At 39.9% G+C, this 13,451-nt stretch overlaps 1 protein-coding gene across 1 annotated transcript in view; it reads right to left on the bottom strand.

Annotated features, from left to right (window-relative positions):
- The window catches only part of LOC133470906 (ephrin type-A receptor 7-like), a 361,573-nt gene extending 352,022 nt beyond the window's left edge, over positions 1–9,551 (bottom strand). Inside the window, exon 1 of the mRNA XM_061759845.1 lies at positions 9,184–9,551. The gene's annotated coding sequence lies outside the window, so the exon portion shown is untranslated. The remainder of the gene's footprint in view (positions 1–9,183) is intronic.
- Positions 9,552–13,451: the final 3,900 nt, after the last annotated feature.

Below are 13,451 nucleotides of genomic sequence, written 5' to 3'. Positions count from 1 at the left end.
GTTGAAAAGTAGTACAATAAGGATTTTTCCCAAACGAATATTCGTGGCTAATAATCGTGATTACAATATTGATCCAAATCATCGCACTTATTATTTTAGCCATAATCGTGCAGCCCTAACAAACACATTGATTGAAATTAAAGAAGGGTATTCTATTTTGGCTCATGGTGAGAGCTCAGGTACTGCTAACATACAATTTGAACATGTTCCAAATTAAACCCCGTGTTCTGCATATACACAAATACACACACATGAGCGGCAGTGGTTGACCAGATAAAATATGAATACATTGTATCCTTGAGGGATGCATTAAATGATGTCTGAAAATGGTCTATTAACCTTGCAAGTGAGTCGAGGCATCTTGCCAAGCAGCCTAAAGCTGCTATGATAGTGGCTTGTCCAAAAATGACTGGACCAATCAGCGTCCTTGGTACGAGAGCTAAGAGCAAGCCATTGTTGACCAAAGACAGCCTCGGCTAAAAGAGGTTAGCAAAGATGCTACAATATCTGTAATTTTATCATAAATAGAGAAAATGTTTTCATTGAAATAGGAGCAATGCAATAAGCTTGAAAAGAAAAGTAATTTTTTCACTCCTTAGCAAGATACAATGGCCAAAAGTCAAGCAAGAGCTAATTAAGCATATTCGTCGACATTTGATTCACCCAAAATTTATATTTTTGATGTTTGTACTATTACATCCATGTTTTTGGGAAAGTGTCAGCCTTTTTCCAATCGGTCTACAAGGCTAAGCTTTGGTTTTGTGATTCATTTAGGGGAAAAAATATTTTGTGAACAATAGCTGGGATAGGCTCCAGCACTCCCCGACCCTAGTGAGGAGAAGCAGTAAAGAAAATGGATGGATGGATAAATAGATCATTTAAAAATAAGAAATAAAATACAGCTGATTGACCACATGGTGGCTGCATCAATTACGACTGTCTATCAAACTCCCCCTGGAGCGTCGAAACCTGCCCTTCTTTTGTCAATCACAAGTCTGTATCCTGTCAACATCACTGCCATTGATTGGCACTTGATCAGCCTGCCACACGGTCGCCAAGTGTGTGCAACATTCTGTGGCTTTCCACACTTTTATAGTCCATCATGTTAACATTTGGGGAATATCACAGTGAAAAAAGTAATCAGAAACCAGGGGTGTCCAAACAGCATACAGAAAATTGGTAGGCTTTAATTTATTAACAGAGGTCACTCAAAGAAGGTTTTTATTCTACACCTTTAATCCTGGACACCCACTTTTCGACTTTGCCATAGCCTATTGCAGCTGCCTCATATGCATTTTGCAAACTTTTCTTCAAATAAACCTTCAAATAAGTATTTAAACTACAAACTGAAAATTTCAGGGGGGAAAAAACATGTATTACGCAAAATTAAATTGGGCTCATTACTTTTTGACTGTCCCTCGTATTAGGTTTACAAAGCAAACCATGACACAACAAACCCTTTTCGCTTCTGACACTGAATTATCTTGATTTACCAGGGGGTTATAATGAGAAACATTATTGCTATTCTAGTCATAAATAGTGTCTGTGTCTTTGCATATCTAGAAAAGCTCCATATAAAACCGATTTATTAGTAAAAGTTGTAGTTGTAGTAGTCAAGGGCGTTCCACCCATGGGGGATGTGGGTGTCTCAACCCCCACACTTTATTCACACCTCCACTTTACGTTTTTTATTTGTTATGGTGTTGCAGGCAGTGTCAAATGTAATTTTTAGTATAGTAAAAATAAATTTTCTCTCTTCAAGAGCACCAAACATGCAATTGTGAGTTAACAGTGGCAGGAGCTAATCTTCATGTGAAACCCTAATTTGTGTTTCAATGTCTTGAAATAAACATTTTAGCACACCATGAGGTGTGTGGGCTGGTCCACCTGTATTGCAATGTAGGTGATGCAGGGTTGTCATGGCAACAACACATATTTTATTGGTCTTACAATGCAGTGTAGCATCCAACTGATTTCAAGCCTCTTATTTTAAATGAATTTGAAGTGGACTGTCCTGGCTGGGGAAAGGGAAGTCTGGGCGTCCCTGCTAAAGCTACTGCCCCCGTGACCCGACCTTGGATAAGCGGTAGAAGATGGATGGATGGATGGATGGATGGATGGATGTCAGAACTTTCGACGGTCAAATCACTCAGTATGTGTCCTAAAAATTTCAAGTCAAGCAAAATTCCAGAATCTAAACAAATAACTGAGCAAGGCTGACAAAACGATGAGGCATTAGTTGATATCGCTAACCTACTAGTCCATATTTGACTGTGTTCTTTTTGTTGTCTTGGCTTTTTAGTCCAAACACAAGCAACTCTGCAGGTAAGGTTCATTACACATTTACATCTTCTCCTAGCTACCATCTTTTTATCCATACAGTATAAGAAAATGATCTATGCTACATCCATCCATCCATCCATTTTCTGAACCGCTTCTCCTCACTAGGGTCGCGGGCGTGCTGGAACCTATCCCAGCTATCATCGGGCAGGAAGCGGGGTACACCCTGAACTGGTTGATCTATGCTACAATGTTACTTAAAACACTACCTGTTCTATACTTCAAACTTTTATGATGGCAACGTTCAACCCATGGATACGTTCAATTACCATTATTTCTTTTGAAAATTCAACCAGTCAAGGGTCGAACAGCCTCTTGGAACAAAATGTGAGATCCATCCATCCATCCATCCATTTTCTTTACCGCTTATTCTCACTAGGGTCGCGGGCGTGCTGGAGCCTATCCCAGCTATCTTCGGGCGGACGGTGGGGTACACCCTGAACTGGTCGCAACAAAATGTGAGATGACCATTTTAATATTTCAACATGAAAGAGATTCTCTTGTATACACTTCGGATTCTTATATACTTCCATATGTTCTTCAACTGAACTGCTCCAGCTACCTGTGGTTTTCAGGTAGTGAGTCATGGATGGCCTTGCATATTATTCACATCAAAAACATGACATTTACACAGGCACATCTCGCTCTCTCTCTCTTCGTCTCTCACTTGCCTGCAGTCACACAAACACGTGACCTGTCAGATCAACTATAGAGACCAAGTCATACACCTGAATATCATATGCTAATAGACACATCAAAGGCACTGGGCTGACTTTTTTTTTTTTTTTAAATGCCAATCCAAAACATACTCTCAAATGTATGGGAGATGAGTACAACCTAACATTAACACAAAACACACATCCCAAAAGGCTCCGCAGCAGCTCTTTTATTACTTATTAATTATTTCAGACAACCTTCCTAACTGCCGAGCTATTTCAGGGGGCACAAAGCCCCAGTGAGTGTGAATGTGCCAGTGAGCCATTCTCTTCCTGCCCTCATCACTCATGCCAGACTCACCCTTTTTCCTGAGTGGGGGCAGGGGTGGCGGACAACGGCCTTGGACAGACAGAGTGGAGAGTGTTTGCATGTAAGAGGGAACGAGACAAATTGAGAGACCACAGTGCACCACAGGCTTTGAGATGTCAAATCAGGCAGGGGTGTCACTGCGCAGTCACACAGCGCCCTCTATACGTCACTAACCAAACTGACATCTCATGCAAAGGGTCAAAGAGGTTAAAGAAGGAACAAAAGAGATTTGGAAAAAGACTGTACTGTAAATCACATTCAGACCTTCAAAAGGTCTGGTCATTTGTCATATTTATGTCATTAATTGGGATATTCTTACATTTGTTCATGTTGGCAGTAGTGTACATTCTTGCATTTGCCTGTACTACATCATTGTATATAGCTCAACATTTTCATCAGATTCCCTTGTGTTTAGCAGAGCTACATCAGAGTTGTGGGAGCCAAGCACTTATAAGTGCCCACTTAAAAATTACTGTAAAAATAAATGAACCCTCCTGAGGTGTCAATTAGGTAACCTCGGTATGATTCAGTGCAGTTACACTGCATCTAATTAGATGATGCCTGTATACTCCACCCCAGTGATTCTCAAGGTGTGGTACAAGTACCACTAGTGGTACGTGACAATCACTGAATTAAATGTTCAAATTGTGCATGATTGTGCATTAATCCAGTATAGTATATTTGTTAAGGACAGTTCAGTTGTATTTAACTTTTAACTACAATACATTTGCAGTTTTTAGAACTGTTACTTTACAACAAGGTTTTTAGGTAGTTTTGTTTGTTGTTTTTTTTTTTACTTTTAAGTGCATTACATTTTAATTGAAGCATTATCTAAGTTTTTATTTTCCTATATTTAAACATAATGTTAATGCTGAAGATGTTCATTATGTTACAGTGCCTTACAATATTAAATACACTTTAAGGAATAAAACCTCGGCCCCGTTTTTGATAAACACTTGGGCCTATTGAACTACTGTATTTTAGTGTTGGTCACAATGGTGGCACTTGGACTACTAAGTATTTTTGGAGGCGGTACTTGGTGTAAGAAGTTGGAGAACCACTGCTCTACCTATATTTGTACCCAGTGAGACAGCGTAAGACAAACACAAAAGACAAATTCCCAAAAGCAGCTAGGTTACAGAGAAGACTAAACAATTGCAAGTAAATAAACTCCAACTTTGTATACTTTCAAACTGCCCTAAGTGCTAGAGCACTTGACAATTGTCAAAAAAATTTTAAAAAATGTACCGGCATTACCAGATAACTAGCTACCCTTTATTGCTCAGTGACTGTTTTTGGTCAATTGACTGTCTGTTGTCGTACTAGAGAGGTTCCAACTACCGGAGACAAATTCCTTGTGTGCTTTTTGGGCATACTTGGCAAATAAAGATGATTCTGATTCTGAAATATGTTTACAAGATACATAGAAGGTAAGAAAGGCCATTTAGAGTACTCAAACTTAAAAAGGTCTTTTTATCATACAATATCTCCGAAGATAAAAGGTCCAGCTTTTTTCAACACTGGAAAAAAACAGTAGTCAAAACTACTTCTTTGTTCTTGCTACTGTAACCCTGTGTGGTATAAAATAACAGTATGTACAGTGCTACCATTATGTACTATTTGCGTGATATTCACTTTTTTTTGTTTTTGTTTGTGGAACTTCAGGATCTTACTTTGCACCAATATTTCCTCTGTGAGTCTTGTGTTGCAGAACTGCAGTGCGTTTGTGCGAGTGTGTGTGTGCTGTCACACGTCACCCACGCGCTTTGCCTTTAGTTCCTGCCAGGGCTCCCTGCAGGTATCGCTGCACTCCCATTTCATTCCTCACAGCATCATGATTCCTACCTCTTTCACACACCAAGCACCCTTGCCTCATAACTGGTAAGCTGCTTTCCTACCGAATCTTCTTCAACGAGAAGCTCCTGTGGTGCAGCATAAATGAACAAATAAAATAAAGTGTGTGATCCTATCTCAATGGTGCTTTGCAAACTCACTTTAACCCCCCCCCCCCCCCCCCTTTGGTTTGTTTGGAGTTTATCCACGTAGTTCGTTGAGTATTGGTAAACAGCAATTAACAGTTCTTCCTGAATATTCATTCTCATTATTCAGCTTACAAAAAGATCTTAAGAACGATATGAAAAAAAATAATCAACACAGAAACAAATCTTCAAACAAACAGGACAGCACAAAGGAATTATTTTGATACCCTTCACAACATCTTATAATTGAAACACAATTATGTGCTTTAAACTCTGTAAGAAGGCCTTTATCTGTTCTGGAGTGGAAGAACTTGTGAGTCGGGGCCTCTTCTCAGGTCTGATATTAGTGACCTATGACCTCACAAAGGCTCTTTATATGAATGGGCAACACTCCTACAGTCACACTCTGAAACCATGAGCAAAACTCATGATTGTCTTCCATTTTTACTTCTTGTAGGTCATGTAACACTGTGTCCTAATAACTTTGGTTATATAGTGTATTTTTGATGAATTAAAGAAAGTGTTTGCAGCTTAAAAAAACACGTTTTGTCAAATATGTTAAAACTGTCTGTATGAACAGATAGTATAATATATTTAAAATGATCTTTTTAAAAATGTTCGCTGTCTGGCCGCATTTTATGCCTCTTTTTTCATTATTATTCTAAAAATGGACACAGCACGAGAGACAGGTACCAGAATAGTGTGTCAATCATTGACACACGTACAGCCGTTCACAAATGCTCGGGGAGGTTGGGCACACTACTGCCTCCCGCAAAGGAAACTATTAGTTTTTTTGGCTGGATTATTGAACTCTGGTGAGCAACCAAAGTTAAAAAGGAGGAATTGGACAGCTCTCGAGAGAGACAAATCAAGAGTAAACATCATGGCTGCGTGGGCATAGAAAAGCACCACGTACATCGCGTCACTGTTCTCACCGGGTGGCAAGAAGCTTTTTACTGAGAGGAAACATTGTAATGAGACACCAGTGAAATATACTGCATATACTATGACGTTAAAGGCAGAGACGTCTATACAGGTGAAAGGTGGAAGGGAAGCTATTGTGCAGCCCCATGCAAAAGCTCCCAAGTGTCTCAAACCCCCAATGCCAAAGCTCAAACCTTTCGTCGTCCTGCTTTTTGGCAGCTTGTTATGTTCGGTCCACTGCATAGAAAGGGCTGAGGTGACTATCACACTCTGACTCACTGGAAGTGGCAATTGCACTCCACAGTGAGGAAGAAATAGCTACAGTATCTCCCTGATTGCATGACTCCAAGCCAAGCTATAGCAGCAAGGCCAGCAGACAAGTTGATGACCTGCTAGTCACTTCTGAGATATGAGTCAAGACTCTGATGCGCAGGAAGGTCTGCGCTTACACCTACTCTGAAGGCTGCCTCATCATTCCGAGAGCTGCTTTTTCCTTGAGGAGAGCAGCATCAGAGATGATCATATTGCATAAACAGATTTTCATGCCTCCGCACAGATTCAGGGTGAAATCCGTGAGAAAATCATTACAATATGGTGGGCAATAAAACACCTTTTTCAGTAGAGGTTTTACAAGGGGGAAAAATGGTGGTGTACCAATAAATTCAGTAGACCAGGGGTGTCAAACGTAAGACCTGGAGGCCAGAACAGGACCATCAAGGGGTCCAATCTAGCCCGTGGGGATAGAATATATTAACAGAAAATTTTCAATAAAAAAGTAACTGCTGTTGCTAATTTTGTCCACTGGAGGACACATTGACGGCCACTTAAACTACCACTTACCACTTAAATGACATACTCGGGATTCAAAAACTTCTAAAGGCTAGGATGCCATGTTTCAGGAGCAAAGTTAGTCTACGTCACATAAAATGCTTTGCCACCTATGCACTGTGAAGAATACATCCATCCATCCATTTTCTTTATCGCTTATCCTCACAAGGGTCGCAGGCGTGCTGGAGCCTATCCCAGCTATCTCCGGGCGGGAGGCGGGGTACACCCTGAACCGGTCGGCAGACAATCGCAGGGCACATATAAACAAACAACCATTCGCACTCACATTCACACCTATGGGCAATTTAGAGTCTTCAATCAACCTTCCACGCGTGTTTTTGGGATGTGGGAGGAAACCGGAGTGCCCGGAGAAAACCCACCCAGGCACGGGGAGAACATGCAAACTCCACACGGGATTTGAAACCCGGTCCTCAGAACTGTGAGGCAGATGTGCTAACCAGTCGTTCACCGTGCCGCCAGAAGAATACAGTTCTGTGAAAATCAATACCTCCTGTAGAATATTTTAAGAGATGGAACATTACAAAATATCAATCAAAAGCTTCAGTTGAAAAGAGGTTGGGTTGGTGGAACCTTTTTGGGTTTTTTTCATGCACTGCCAGAACTTTAGTTTGTATGGTGTGATGAGTCACATTGACATTGTCAAGATTTCCAGATGGTATGTGAAAATTTACGTAAATTTTTAATAATTTCTTGATCAGATGTTTTATAAAAGGTACATAGACTATAGAGATCCATTGTGATCTGTAAGTTGAATGTGTAAATAAAAACAGATTCATAATATTGAATTGAAATTGCATTAATTTTTGTTAAGAAATTTTTGATCACTCATGATTTTAAACAGGACTTGCAACAAGGTAATAATCAAGAAATGTGAAGATTTTCCAAATGTACTTGTAATTATTTGCACCCAAAAAAATGGGAGGGGGTGGGGGGGGGGTTGGAATTGTCGTAAATAATAATTTATTAGGCCACAAATAAACTAGTCCGGCCCACTTGTGATCAAATTGGAGTGAATGTGCCCACTAAACTAAAATGAGTTTGACACCTCTGAAGTAGACTAAACAAACCAGGAAAATTGCAATACTCTCTCCTCCTGTCTGATATGTTTTTTCAAGTTGTTCTTATATGAAAGACATGGCATCAATCACTTTTTGATTATGGTGTTGTTGTTTTTTTAAACTTTCAATATGAAGGCAATGGAACCCAACAACAAATTGTCTGTGATTGTCCATTTATCCATTTTCTACAACACTTGTCCTAATTAGGGCTGTGGGTGAGCTGGAGCTGGAGCCAATCCCAGTTGACTTTGGGTGAGAGGTGGGGTATACCTTTGTCTGGACGCCAGTCAATCGCAGGGCACATAGACAAGCAACCAGTAACACTATTCACACCTATATACCATTTAAGTCTCAAGCAAGTCCCAAGTTACTGCAGGTGGGGGGGAAATCAAACAAGTCGAGTTGCCACCAAATTTCAAGCAAGTCGAGTCAAGTCATTACTTGTTTTAAGCGAGTGGTACTTCAAGTCATACAATTTTGCACAGTCACAACAAAAGGAAATTTACCCCTCAAAAAATTTTAATGACCACACAATAAATACATTTATACCTCTAAAAATTAAATGCACAAGAGTATGAAATAAATGTATTATTATTATTATTATTTATTTATTTTTTCCATGTTTGCATGTTTACAGCTACTGTTACTGTGATGATAAATACTGAAATATACTGTATGTGGGAGTAAACCTTTGTAGGTTGTCACTTTATGAACTTCAGTCCGTTTTACTTGCATTAGTTTACAGGCGGGCCTGCCACATCCAATATGGTGGACACGCTGCGACGAGAAAAGCCGCTCAATGTATCTATTTATGCTCTATGTATACATGTCTATGCTAAAATTGCGATCTGCGTTGTTTAACAACATATGTTTTAAAATTCCGCTCACCGTATTTTCGATCACCTTATTGTCTTCTCTTCTGACTTAAATGCATAACTTACGCGAAGTTTAGTTAATCTTTGATCAGCTGTTGGAGAGCTAATGTGAAGCTAACCTAGTTAGCTTACCTGCGTCAGACATGAAGGCACACTCGTCAAAGTTGTGTCTTTGAAGCTTGAGCTGCAGGCCTTGAATCTTGCTCTTTTTCCCCGTTTTTAGCCAAAAGGTAATCCTTGAATCCAAACGTAATCATTCTTGGAGTTTCCTCCGTGATACTTGCTCAATGGGCCAGCCTCAGTCCTCCTCTGTGGCCGGGCCAATGGGGGTGGCACAACCTTTACGTACCCGCCAGGTTGCCAGGTCGGTGGCACGCAAGACAAAAATAACGACTTTTCTTTCCAAAAACAAACCATGTAGTTCAAGTCTAAGTCAAGCCAAGCCTCATGAATGCCAAGTCTAAAGTCAGCAACTGGAGTCGATTGGAGTCCATGACCTCTGAAAATTGGCATATGTTAGTTACGCCAACTGGACTTTTTGAGTGGCAAAATAGAGCTGATGATGTTGTCAGACCAAAAGGAAGTCAAGGAAATTACTCCAAAAGCTATATTTTATCATAATACAAGCACTACCCAGTATTAGATATAAAATACTGTAGAAATAGGGAGAAAGAAACATTGTAGTCGACACTGAACGTCAGAAACCTAAATTGAGAATATTGCATTTATGCCAAGATTACCACCAGTCAGACCGAACCTGAAAAAGATAAGGACAAGGTGTGAAAGCAAGTCAATTTTAGGACAGGTGCACACTCTAAAAATTGCTCCAAACATATTTTTTTATTCACATTATACCAAAGGACTATTTCATCATGATAATATTTGCTTAAAGTACAGTTATATTCCCATGCCCTCCTAATAGAACTAAAGCTCAACTTCACACTAACCCGTATATTGATGATAATTGTGCCACTTTCTCTAATGAGTTGGTGGCGCAAACATTACCTGGCCTGTAGCACACCAGGTTGACTCGAAGATGTTACCAGGCTGCGGTTAGGGTACCAAACAGAATGTTAGGGCACCTAACTTAATGTATACAGTTGGTATTTTATTTCCGGGAAACCGGAGTTAAAAGCTTTAAAGCACAGCAGAATTAAAATTGAACTGTTCAGGCTCTATCGAGTCACATCATATCACGCCAGATTACGTCGCATCTCAAATTGGAAAACATGTAATACAAAAATCCATGCCGCATAAAACGCATCAGTCTCAGTTGGAAAGGCATTGGTCTGTATTGTGTTGCAGGGGAAAACAAAGCATTTCTCTCGAAAACACACGCACACACAAAGTCATGAATATGAAACAGGCATTAGGATAGAGACTTAGCGTTGCCAGATTGTCCTCTTTCTCAACATAGTTTTTGATGCATTTTAAATGTGTTTTAAAAAAATGTGTTTGATTTACAAATGTCATTTACAGCATATGTAATATGTATATTTGTTTAAATGACACTAGCAGCTCACTTTCCAGCCTTTGTTGGAGCATGTATTCTACCGAGTACTTTTCTATATACCTCCACCAATTGCGAAAACCTGACGGGGAGAGATATTGTTTTGATTGCTGTTCTTGTGTGTGTGCTTAGCAGGATTATGCAAAAAAAAATAATAATTCTCCATGAACCTAAAATTTGGCCTGTTACTCGTATATGGCTAATCACGTTGACGCAGGGTGCCATCAGCTTGCTTCATCCCTGTGATTTGCATTATTCACTTCAGTTGGGCAGCTAGTTCTTTGTTACATTTTAACGTTACATTGGTGTCTTGAGGTACAGGTTTCCTTGACAATGACCACTCCTATCTCAAATCGTCTTTCCCCATTGAAATGAATGGAAATGCAATTAATCTGTTCCAGCCTACCCCAAAAAAACATCACATTTTTGGAATGTCTTTTTAATGAGAAATGTAGCACTCTATAATATTATACTTACAGTAATTACATAATTAAATACAATTAAAAAGACAAACCGTTTTTGTGACGTTTTTGTCACGCACCGAAAGATTAACTTTGCATGAGGGCCTTGCCTTTTTAACAGAAGAATGAGATGATAATAATAATAATAAGAATAATAATAATAAGAATAATACAAGTTGAAGAATGCGGTTCGAAGAGGTGAACTGCCGAAAGATCCGCGGCTGTGTTCTCGACACTTCAGCCCAGATTCTTTCTTTTTATTCTTTCCTCACAAGGAGCCTAAACGGTCGCGTGTGACATGCGAAAGCCGAGCAAAAAGACACGAAAGACAGGAGGCGCTGGCCACGTACCTTGATCAGCCCACTTTAGCAGTAGCTACAAATACACGACTGAATATGACCAACTCGAGTTTCTTCACACCCGTCATCTTCATCCTCATTTCTTGTGTCTTCCTCATTCTCCTCATTTCCCTGATCCCACTGGCTCGCACTGAAATGGCTGAACAGCCTTCATCGCTGCCAGGGGCTGCTACTGTGGCTACTGCTAAAAACTCCGGGCGTCGGGCACGTCCCCATTTGACGTCACTACGCAGAATGCACTGCGACGAAAAAACAATGGTGGCCTATGTTGAAATTACGTTTTGTAAAAATATATAAATCTGGAAATGATTCTCGAAAGTTGTATCTTATTGTTATGTTACTCAAGTCAAAAGAGATCATATATACCAAACATGTCATTGCAAAAAAAGTCACATAGATGCTAATTCTTAGCCTGTGTGCCTATGGAGTTTCTCATTGTATGTTTGCATTCAGGTAGTGGAGGCTATGTGGTTGTTTTAAAAACACATTCTCTTTGTTTGATGTTTTGTTTGACAGTAACGCTTATTGGACAAACAAACGAGTACTTTTCTAGTTTAAAATGACTGGTTAAAAAAGTTCGAACCTGTGAAAATTCTTTAAAGGATGTGACAACTAAACTACAGCTCCACAAGTTTGCTCAGTACAATGAGACAGCAGGGGCTGCCAACCCCTTACATCCTCTTCTTCTTTGTGGCTTCCTCACTATCCAACCTGATTACCGAGAAATTGTTCATTTCAGCGATACATATTGCAGCCTGTGATTAGGCCTTCAAGACAGATAAGGGCAAAGCACACAGAGCACGATATATGACATCAGTTGCTTCTGCGTGGCTGCCTTGGGCTCTTTTTAGAGAGGTTCAGTAGAATTACACCGATAGCTGGATGAGGGCAAGACTTCTGCGATGTAGCTTAGCTTGCTACAAGGTGTGTACACAGCCAGATCTAAAAGGACACTTCAGGGCAACAATAAAACAGCCACAGAGAGACAGAGGAGGGAAAAGCTGAGGTGAGGTGAGGGAAAAGCGGGTAAATGAGAAACAACACTGAAGTGCTCAAAAGACAGGGACAAAAAAGTTTCCCCCTGCAGCATCTTCCTAAGACATGACTAATACATCACTTTCAGTCCATCAGTCACAAGACTCAAACCATCGATCCACATGTCTTTATACCTTTGGAAAACAGAGTAGATGCAGTATTCCACTCTTGTCATGTATCAGGGAAGAACACACACACACATTTTTGTCACTGATCCCTCCATCTATCATCTTTATTTTTTATTTAATACTGTAGAGATAGTTCTGGAGGAGTCACTGATGAAGTGAATGGCAAAATATTTATTTGGAAATTACCGTCGTCAGTTTCCTGGGAAGACAGTAATTTCTACCTGAAGTGAATTTTAAATGGAAATCTTCATTTCAGTGCAAGTAGGTAAAGGATTTTAATACTTTCTCGACCATTCACTAAATAACCAGTGAACACAAATAAGAAGAAGTAATACAGATTAAAAATGCTTTAAAACCAACACTCACATTAAGACACTGCGTCACACATGTCTCACTGTCAGAAATAAAAACAATGTGTCACACACGAACAGAAATTGCACACCCACACACTGCGTCAAAGACGAAAAGTGTTTTCCCCCTTGGAGCCTGGTTGCTTTTGGATACCTTTAGTATGGTCGATATAGCTCATTTGTAAAGTTCCTTCCTAAGAAAGGAAGGGAACTTTTTGAACCCTGAACTTTTGTTTCCCTCTGGACACCAACTAGAACATTCTCTGTGAAATTAAGTTACTCTTTGGTGCAATTCTCCCTGCAGCAATGGAGGGTAGAGGCATTAGAAGTTTTGTGCCTTTCCAAAATGCCTTCAACTCAGTTGAGGTAAATGTTTTGAAAAAAAAAAAAGCATAAAAGAACTTATATTTTGACACCCAATTTCCAAAACTCACAATTAAACTGCAGTTACATAAAAAATGAACTCGCGGGAGGGTGCTACGCAGTTGTCACATGCTGTGCGATCCACGACCATGCAGTGTAAAAACAAACACTTGTGACAGTTGGCATTGAGCTTC

The sequence above is a fragment of the Phyllopteryx taeniolatus genome, chromosome 21 (assembly GCF_024500385.1).
Source record: "Phyllopteryx taeniolatus isolate TA_2022b chromosome 21, UOR_Ptae_1.2, whole genome shotgun sequence".
Classification (NCBI taxonomy): Eukaryota; Metazoa; Chordata; class Actinopteri; order Syngnathiformes; family Syngnathidae; genus Phyllopteryx; species Phyllopteryx taeniolatus.
Note: the sequence above shows the minus strand (reverse complement) of the source record. Positions and strands in the feature narration are given on the sequence as shown.